The 10,879-nt window shown below is 43.0% G+C and overlaps 1 non-coding gene across 1 annotated transcript; it reads left to right on the top strand.

Annotated features, from left to right (window-relative positions):
- The first annotated feature begins 10,498 nt into the window (after nt 1-10,498).
- Nucleotides 10,499-10,605, top strand: LOC120257794. The gene has a single exon (XR_005535878.1). It is a non-coding gene; the product is annotated as a small nucleolar RNA R71 (small nucleolar RNA).
- Nucleotides 10,606-10,879: the final 274 nt, after the last annotated feature.

The following is a 10,879-nucleotide window of genomic DNA, read 5'->3' as shown; positions in this document are numbered from 1 at the left end:
AAGCATCCATAGAAAACCCCCTCATTAGTCGTGACGATGGTCTTGTGGAAAGTCCTCTACTCGTCACAAGGGTCCCATTGTTAGGCCTAGGATACACCTCGCCGGATCGGCCCCGACGAAAGCTCTCCCCACTAACCTTCTTCCAAATGGCATACGATGTTAGAGCCGTAGAACCTCTCCAAAGCAAGAGCCAATACCTCTCAATACCCTAGCCACCATCCTCTCTCAAGTTGGGGAAAAGATGTAGAAAAGAATGCTGAAATTGGGCTAAAATTTGCTTTTAAATTGCTGGAATCGGGAATCCACATGCCTGTGCAAGCGCCCTTGTGGATTTTTCACATGAGGGTGTGGAATTTCCTTCCACACGCCCGTGTGGATTCTCTACTTTCCTGTTTTCTCAGCCGTTTGTGAATAGTGCTGGTACCGTATTCTTGCTATAGTACCTACTACAGTACCGGCCCAAAATATTCCCGAATCCATGCCTTCATCATTTTAACGCAAACGGGCTCACGTTTACGTCGTGGATCACTTTGCTTCTTTAATAGCGGACATGTTGGTGGAGATCTTATTCTATATGCACAAGTCAGAATGCTTGAATGTGACTGACCTTGTGCCCCTCTAAATAGTTGTGCTAACTCGAATTCGAGGAGATTGGCACACATTCTCGCATCTCGAACCCGACCTATGTCTTTGTGTTTGAACCTGATGTGGACCTGGTTGATGAGATAGCTTGCGCCCACCTGGACAAGTGGGATGCGATGACCTAGGCGGGGTCATTTTCAGAATTTTCTTAAAGAGGTAATTTTGGTGATCAGAGGACCCCATTAGATGGAATACAGGTCAACAAGCAAAAGTCACTTCAGCGCTTGACAATATCCCCTTTCTTATATCCCCCAAGTGTACGGGTTTGTCGAAGTAATAATCCCGGGTGAGCGGGGTCGAATCCACAGGGAGTAGGGAGTAAATACACTTAATTCGATTCTTAGCTATGTGAAGTATCAACAATGATAACTGTGGTAATGATTCAATTCTCAAAAATTAAAAGCAACAAGTAAGAGTGCAAAAGTAAGGAGGAGGCAAGGCAATCGATAAAGATGGGGTAATGCTTCACCTAGGATAATCGCTTCAAGTGCAAGAATTCTCTATTATGCTTCCTAATCAATGCAATGGTGAGTCGTGGAAATCCTTACATGCATAGTCCCAAATCTAAGGTCAACTATGCCTAACTCTATACATGTCCCGGAGGAAAAATTGAACAATCTCAACTCCTCACACTCGCATAGAGTTGCAATGAGCTCTAGGGATTCCAAGTGATAAATCTCTTCCTAGATTTAGACCTAACCCTTTGGTCCAGGCGGAAGGTCCCTAGCCACAATTAAGCCCTAGATACTAAGATCACCTCAACGCTTCACTCCATTACACGCGCAACTAGGCCCTACAGGAGGTTCATCCCTTAGACCATTCACTCTATTATGGCCCCAAAGAACTCAAGGAATGGAGGTAGAATCTATCACGTCGGAGGGGAAAGGGGACGCTCCTGTACCTCTCGACTCACCCTCTCAACCCTCTCCAACCTAGGTTTGTCTAACGCTCGTGGTGTGTCACTCACTCACAAGGTTACCAACAAGAACTCTCAACCCTAGGGTCACTCTAGGGGAAATGTTCATACAATCAAGCATTCAAGGTTGGAACTCACAATAAGCATCAATTTATTGAAAGCATAATAAAGAAGTTCAATGAAACTAATACATCCTAGGGTTCACAATCACCCAAGTACCCACTAGGGGTTTAGCTCTCCATGGAGCTAAGTACAATCAAAGAAATTGAATGTAAAAGCAATGAATCCATAAAGAAAACCCCTCGATGGTCGTGTTGATGGTCTTGTGGAAAGTCCTCTACTCGTCGTCCAAGGATTCCTTCGTCCGGTATAGGATATGCCTCGATCGAAGCTCCCCTACCAACCATCTTCCTAATGGAATCATGATGTCGGAGCCATAGAACCTCTCCAAAACCTTGGCCAATACCCCTCGAAACCCTAGTCGAAGCCCTCTCGCAAGTTGGGGAAAAGATGGAGAAAAAGAATACCAAAAATCGGGGCTGAATCGGCTTTTAAATAGGGCTGCATCGAGCAACCTCATCGGCGTGGACGGTACACGTGCCTCTGCGGAATTTCTACACGGGCGTGGATAATTTCCACACGCCAGTGTGAATTCTCTGTTTCTCTGATTTCTCGGCCGGCTGTGAACAGTGCTGCTACAACAATTGCTACAGTAATCCTGCATTGCTCTTCTACAGTCTTCGACCTGAATAACTTCCTTATTCCATACTTTCATCGAGATAACGCAAACGGGCACACGTTCACATCTTGAATCACTTGCTTCTTCAATGATATACATGTTGGTGGGGTTCTTGTTCTTATATGCATAGGTCGGAATGCTCGAGTGTGACTGCCTTTGTGCCCCTCTAAATGGATGTGCTCACTCGAATGCGAGGAGGTTGGCGCACACTCTAGCATCTCACACCTGTCCTATGTCTTCGCGTTTGAAACTTAGCAAGATCTCCTTCAAAATAGGTGCATTATGATCCACATTGGCCCATTTCCTTCATACTCGGCCTCAGAACCCTACCTGCATAAAAGTAACATAAAAACACACATATTAATTAAAAAAAAAAACTGAGAAAAGTAATGCTCAACATAAGGAATGAACGCTTCACATTCATATCACACAAGCACTTATCGAACTCCCCCACACTTAAGCTTTTGCTTGTCCTCAAGCAAACATTAAAACATTATGTGCATCAATGAAGAAAATATTGAAAGTGCTTGGCCTTAGGTTCACCAAAGTATACAAAGATAGCATTCTACAAGTAAGGAAAATTTCAACACTAAATACGAAAAATCAATGCTCTAGCTAAAAACTTGAATTTAAAAAGGATAACAAACCCGAATTTCGTGTAAGTGTGTGAACTCACTCAAAATACCCCAAGTTATACTCCTCAAAGTTCTAAGTGCAAGGGACTTATTTATCTACACAAGTGATAAAAATTTTAAAAGATGGTAGTAGCTTCACACATCCTCTAAGGTAGCCCTTTCCAAAGCGGCTGCTAAGGTGGCTTTTACACTTTCGAGGTGGTAGCTCTTTCTACCCGGGTGGTAGCTTTCACTCATCCTATGAGATAGCTCTTTCTCTCATTAGGGCATAACTAGTATCCGACTTGTGAGAGTAGCATCATACTTCATAGGTGGTAGCTCTTTCCACCCAAGAAATACAAATAAACAAAAAACTATTTTGTTCCTTCTTTTCATTTTTCCATTTTTTTTTCAAAAGAAGTAAACCTAACTAGTCCCTTTAACATCAAACATGAGTTTCCAATAGAGTTCAAAGAGTGAGTAGTGCACTAAGTGTAAATCGGGCAAAACTTCCTAAAAAATCAAGCAAGAACTAGAGCATGAAAACATTCAATGTTAACAAATCTCCTAGACTTAAGAATACAAACATTGCAACTAAGGTGAACCACCATTGGCTATGTGAGCATATATCAATCAAGAACAATAGAAAAGATATGCGCATTATGAAACTCCCCCCCACACTTAAGTTGTACATTGTCCTCAATGTACACATGCAAGCTCACTCAAAATATATCATTCAAGAATTGATGTGGGAGAAGTAATCAAAACAATACTCCCCTAACTCCTAGTGTTGCATTTGATGAAGCTAATTCATTGGGAGTAGTGTCCGAACGGGTTGTGAAGCTCGCACGGCTAAGTGCCGAAGCACCTTGATTGTGCCCATGACTAAGTCTCAATTTTCAAGAAGATAAGACCATCTGCACTCATACACGAGGGGGTTCAGTGAAGCTCAAGAAAAACAAAAATAACTCGAGTGTATAAAAGATAAAGCAATGAATACAACTCGATAATGCAAAATAACATAAACTCAGAAGGAAAATCCTTTCTGAGTGAACAAGTCTAAAAACAAGAAAATAAGATAAAGTAAAATGCATGAAAGTAAAAAAAGGTCAAGTGTCGAAGTCGCTCTCGGGCTCCGCTGCTGCTGTTGCTTAAGTGGAAGCATATAGTGGGTCCTCTGGTGCTGGGGTCAAGGATGGAGGTGCTGGAGGCACTGATGTGGCCCGAAGAGTCCTCAGCTGCAGGACAAATGATGAGGCAACGTCTCGCTCTAGGATCTGCTGTAATATGTCGAAACGTGCCATGAACTCTGTGGTAATCGAGTGGCTTCGTGAGCCCCTAATCTCGGCGATCTCTTCTCGAGCTTCAGCCACCTGCTCTGCACTCACTCCCTATGGCGCTCTCGAGCCTTTCAAAACGATCATGGGCTCGAGATGGTGGAACTATACGCACAGGGGGTGGTTCCTCTGCCGCGGGAGGTGTCTCGGTCTCCATCGGTGTTGGTTGTAGCTCGGGGTGGACTGAGATGCCCCAGATTCATCTTCAAATGGTATGTTCAGCACATAGACACCATTTGAATATTTTCGGATCAACCCATTGAGCCTTATCGTCTCTAACCCAAGTGGTGCTGGTATTATCGGTTTCTCGGTTCCACTGATTTTGTCTCGCAAACCCATCCCCACAATGAGTCTGGTAATATATGGACTCGAGAAGATGACACCCAATCGAGGATATTGTCCTTGATGCTTCAAATATTCTGCTAAAATATGTCCCAGATTGACCGGTTCGTTCCGAACCATGGAGTACAAGTACAGAAGCTCTTGCTTGTTGATGACTCCCGTACTATCACCACGCTTATTTACTGACCTGCTTATGATGACGTGAAGATATCTGTAACTGGGTCGAGATAAACATGAAGCCTTAGACACTCCTGGTTCATAACGCCCCTTTCCACATAATAATGAATACGCCTTAATGGGAGATAAACACGTCATGTGAATTGGGAGGTTCTCATACTCCTCAGTTTCAATATATTTGTCATCATATAGACCAAGTCTAGTGAAAAATTGTGTGACACTCATACTATGATGCTGCCCAAAAGCTCTAAACTGAATCGTGTCGACACTATCAAAATGAGCATAAGAGCGGTCGAACTCAAATGAAGCAAGCACCTCCAAAGTAAGTTTACGGATAGCAGGGTCATGAATGTTCAGTAACTTGTGCCAATTACCGACCAATAATAATTTCTCGACCTCGTCAGCCATATCATCAGCTAGTTGTACCTTCCTAAGTAACTCAATATCTGGGATTCGCGTTTGACCAAACTTAAGCTTCTCTAACCGCTCAAATCGAGCTTGATGCGCCGGTAGTGTGAATTCCATAACTTCCGGTTCAGGGGCAGGCTTTCGAGGCCGCTTAGCAACTATTTTCTTTGATTTGGTAGCCATGCCTGCATGTATTAGAAAAGGAAAATCCATCAGGTGCATTCAGACTGCAGAAAAATGAGAACACACGGTATTGCGAAAATTCCGCACGCCCGTGCGCGTCCACGGGGCGTGGAAACCGCACACCCCTTGTAGCCAATCTCCATGCCACCTCTCTATTTCACTTCCATATCATCTTAGAAACAAATTATAATCCGTTTAGCAAGAAAATGATGCGTATTAACCATTTCATTCACAGATAATTAGTTAGAATCCAAGGAAATCGAAGAAGAGAGAAAATCAAGGCTTACCGATGAACTGCACGTAAACACTACTATAATCCACACAATGCTCTATCAATCGACTCGAAGACGGCAGTAGCAGGGTACAAGAATTTCAGAAAAATACTCTTTTGGTGTTTTAGGGTTATTTGAGGAGAAGGGTGTGACTCTTGTATATGTAGAGCGAATGGTCCTTTAAATCCTGAGGAACCACACGGGCATGCGGGAGTCGTCCATGGCCGTGCGCTCGTAAATGATGGGTTCACAGGGGCAGACGCACCCCCCTGTGGCCTTACTAGATATCTGAGAAAAATGTATACATGCCCGTGTGGATTTTCCGCACGGGCGTGGACATTCATATGCCGAACTCACAAGGGATAGCCGCACGCCCCTGTGTTTTCTCGGGATGGAGGAAGCAACCTGCAAAGATTCGCACGGCCGTACGGAAATTACCCACGACCGTGTGTGGTTCACAAGGTCACCCACAGGGGCGAGTCGACGCCCCTGTGTGTTCTCGGGAAAATCTGCCCAACTCTGCAGGAAGGCACACGCCCGTGCGGAAATTACCCATGGGCGTGCGCTAGTCGCATGGTCGTCCGCAGGGGCAAGCGCACGCCCTTGTGCCCTCTCTGGATGAGTTCACAGTGCACATCCACGGGCGTGCAGAAATTCCACACGCCCGTGTTTTCTCTGGATGACTTAGAAAAACCTATAGGCTCTGCAGAACTAGTCTGAACATGTCTACACACTCAGAGCCTGCCCTATTATGCAAAATTTACGAGATAAAAACACAAAATAGAACTCAAACGACCAAACTTCGCCAATTCGCAGCAAAACACACAATGGATACTTTTTTTTTAAAAAAAACCCAACATAAAATCGCAGCACAAGCACTCAAAAATTTCAGCACCAACACTTAACAATTTATTCATGCAAACAAACTAAACTAAAAGGTATAAAAATAGTAAACACTTGGGTTGCCTCCAAAGAAGCGCTTGTTTAACGTCACTAAGCTTAACGTATCTTTTTTTTTTACCTCACGGGGGTTCATGAAGGAAAAATACTTCTCTATTATCACTGCAAATCTCCACGCCCATGGTATGGTTTCACCTATGTCCATTCACCTTGAATGTGCCCTTCTCTGAATGACTAATCTCAATGGCTCCATGAGGTAAAACTTTGGTTACGGTATACGAACCAGAACATCTTTATTTAAGTTTCCCCGGGAATAAACGTAGACGGGAATTGAATAGTAGCACCTGATCGCCGACTTTGAAGTCTTTTGGGATTTTAATATGCTTGTCATGCCACTTCCGAATTCTTTCTTTATATATCCTTGCATTCTCATATGCCTTCATCCTCCATTCATCTAGCTCATTGAGATGTAATATTCATTGCTCTCCAGATTTGCACAAGTCGAAATTCATCAATTTAATTGCCCAATACGCTTTGTGCTCTAACTCCACCCAGTAAATGGCAAGATTTTTCCATACACTAAATTATAAGGAATGGTCCCTATTAGTGTTTTTGTATGCTGTTCTATGAGCCCAAAGCGTGTCGTCCCAATCTTCGCACTCAATCTCGCTTACCTTGATCCACTCGCTTTTGGTCAAGATTCTCTTGAGCTGTCTATTTGTAACCTCCACTTGCCCATTCGTTTGTGGATGGTAAGGTGTCGCAAGACGATGATGAACTCCATAACGCTTTAACACTTTCTCTAAATGTGTGTTACAAAAGTGTGTTCCCCAATCGCTAATGATAATTCTTGGAGTTCCGAATCGAGCGAATAACTTCTTAAGAAATTTTACCACAGTTCTTGAATCATTAGTTGGAAGAGCCTGGGCTTCCATCCACTTGGAAACATAGTCAACTGCTACCAAAATATATTGATTGCCATTGAATTTTGGAAATGGTCCCATGAAATCAATTCCCCATACATGAAACACCTCGCAAAATTGCATAGGATTTTGAGGCATCTCATCCCTTCGTGATAAGTTTCCAGCCCTTTGACAACTATCACATCGTAAGACGAATTGATGAACATCTTGGAATAAAGTCGGCCAGTAGAACCCAACAGCTAGAACCTTCTCTGCAATTCGACTTGACGCATAGTGCCCCCCCCACTGGGCCTGAGTGACAATGCGCAATGATGTTCCACCCTTCCCCCCTAGAAACACACCTTCGCACCACCTGATCTTCGCAAATACGGAACAGGTACGGATCTTCCCAGAAGAAATTCTTTAGATCACTGAAAAATTTCTTCTTTTGTTGAAAGCTTAAGCCCTGCTTCAATACTTTTCCTGACTGATAATTTGCAAAATCTGCAAACCAGGGGGTATCTTCCGATTCGGATTCCTGTACCGCATATAGGTGTTCTTCGGGGAAGAAATCATGAACTTCCTTGCTTGCCGGTTCTTGCCCCTCACAACCTTCTAATCTCGATAAATGATCAGCAACCACATTCTCTGTCCCCTTTTTATCTTTGATTTCCATATCGAATTCTTACAACAACAATATCCACCGAATCAATCTCGGCTTCGCATCTGCCTTGTCCATGAGATAACGGAGTGCAGAATGATCTGTGAACACGGTGACATTAGATAGGATGCGATATGGTCTGAATTTATCACAAGCATACACTACTGCTAATAATTCCTTTTCAGTAGTGGTGTAATTCTCTTGTGTACTTGTGAGGCTCTTGCTAGCATAATAGATCGGTTGAAATTGCTTATTTCTTCTCTGCCCTAAAACCGCTCCCACTACATAATCACTAGCATCACACATTACTTCGAATGGCTCATCCCACTTCGGTGTTGTCAGGATTGGTGCTTGCACTAACTTCTCTTTCAATACATTAAATGCATTCAGACAGTCATTCCCGAAGTCAAAAGGGGTATCCTTTTCCAGAAGTTTGGTCAACGGTTGAGAGATTTTCGAAAAGTCCTTAATAAACCTTCTATAAAACTTGCATGACCCAAGAAACTGCGGATCCCTTTCACATTCGTAGGTGGTGGAAGTTTGTCAATTATCTCAATCTTCACCTTATCCACCTCCATACCTGCCTGAGAAATCTTATGTCCAAGAACGATGCCTTCTTGCACCATAAAGTGACACTTCTCCCAGTTAAGGACGAGATTCGTCTCTTCACATCTCACTAATACTCTTTCCAAATTGTTTAAGCAAGCATCAAAAGAGTCCCCGAACACTGAAAAGTCATCCATGAAAACTTCCATAATATCTTCGAGAAAGTCATGAAAAATGGCCGTCATGCAACGCTGAAATGTTGCAAGGGCGTTACACAACCCGAAAGGCATTCTTCTATAAGCAAAGGTACCATATGGGCAAGTAAATGTGGTTTTCTCCTGATCTTCTGGGGCTATCGGAATTTGAAAGTATCCAGACATGCCATCAAGGAAACAATAGAAATGATGTCCTGCTAATCGCTCCAACATTTGGTCAATGAAGGGCAAAGGGAAGTGATCTTTCCGAGTGACATCATTTAGTCTTCTATAATCAATGCAGACTCGCCAACCAGTCACTGTCCTCGTGGGGATTAACTCATTCTTTTCATTCCTCACTACTATTATTCCTCCTTTCTTCGGGACAACTTGGGTCGGACTCACCCACTTGCTGTCGGATATGGGGTAGATGATTCCTGCATCCAAAAGTTTTATTACCTCCGCCTTAACAACCTCCTTCATATTCGCGTTCAATCTTCGCCGAGGTTGGATTACAGATTTATAGTCATCCTCCATTAGGATCTTATGAGTGCAGAATGATGGGTTTATACCCTTAATGTCGGAAATCTTCCATGCGATAGCCGATTTGTGCTTTTTCAACATGCTAACAAGCTTATCCTTTTGCTCCACAGATATGTTTGACGCCACGATTACGGGGAGTTTAGAGTCCTCCTTTAGAAATGCATATTCCAAATGTGCTGGAAGAGTTTTAAGCTCAAGTTCTGGTAGTTCGACAATTGATGGCCGCAAGCTACCCTCCTTCAATTTATCAATCTCCTTGAAATCATTCACCTCATGTTCACACTTACTTTCTTCCTTATCCACCTGGAGATCTATTTCTTTACAGTCTGCAACGGATATCAACTTGTCCATTCCACAGAATTCCAAATTTGAGATAGTAACACCAACTGAAAAGAGTTCTTGCCTCTGATCTTGATAGGAAGACTCAAACCTAGCAAGGATTCTTTCTATACTATCATCAAATTGGTCATTCATTGACACTGACATGGATTCCTCAAACTGCTTTATCACACTATCTAACTCACAGCTTTGCCCTTGAATCCTAGCGATATACTCTTCAACCGACTCTTCCAAGGATTGTTGAGTTGTACATTGTCCATGATAGGAATAACACGATGTATCATTCCATGCTACTGTTTGAACTTTCTGCTCTACATGTTCAACCATTCTCATGATAGTGTCAAATGATTCAAACATGTTAATCATTTTCTGCAACAAAAAGAAATATGGAAAGATTAGAGCAATGATGGAATAAGAAGATATGAAATAGAATGTGTGGTGAAATAGCTAAGAAACAAAGTGTAAAGTATCTCTAAACGCCTAAATCCCTGGCAACGACGCCAAAAACATGACAAGATCCCCTTGCTTATATCCCGCAAGTGCACGGGTTTGTCGAAGTAATAATCACGGGTGAGCGGGGTCGAATCCACAGGGAGTAAGCAAGGTACCTTTTTCTTTTCCCTAGCATTCCATTGGTGGCTGTTTAAACATATTTCTTCAATAAGTTGACGGGCCTTATCGGGGGTCTTGCTAACTAAGGTACCTCCTGCTACCGCATCCAAGAGTTTTCTTGTGCTCGGATTCAACCTGTTGTAAAAAGTCTGAATAATCATCTACTCCGTGAATCCGTGTTGTGGGCACTTTCTCAGGAGCTCCTTGAACCTTTCCCATGTCTCGAATAGAGACTCCAATTCTGACTGTACAAAGGATGAGATCTCATTCCTAAGCTTTGTAGATTTTCCAGGAGCGAAATAACGGGCTTGAAAAGCTTCTACCATCTCCTCCCATGTAGTAATCGAGGTGTAGCCACTGCTTTGCTCTCCCATTTAGGGAAAATAGGAAGGCTCTCAACTTGATGGCATCATCCGTGACCCAGTTTATCTAGAGCATATCACACACCTCGAGAAAGTTCTCTATGTGACTATTTGGATCCTCATCGGCCAAACCATTGAACTATGCGGATTGCTGCAATAAGTGGATGAATGCCGGCTTTAGCTCAAAATT

This window comes from Dioscorea cayenensis, chromosome 3 (assembly GCF_009730915.1).
Source record: "Dioscorea cayenensis subsp. rotundata cultivar TDr96_F1 chromosome 3, TDr96_F1_v2_PseudoChromosome.rev07_lg8_w22 25.fasta, whole genome shotgun sequence".
Taxonomy (NCBI): Eukaryota; Viridiplantae; Streptophyta; class Magnoliopsida; order Dioscoreales; family Dioscoreaceae; genus Dioscorea; species Dioscorea cayenensis.
This window is presented reverse-complemented; position numbering and strand designations above follow the sequence as displayed.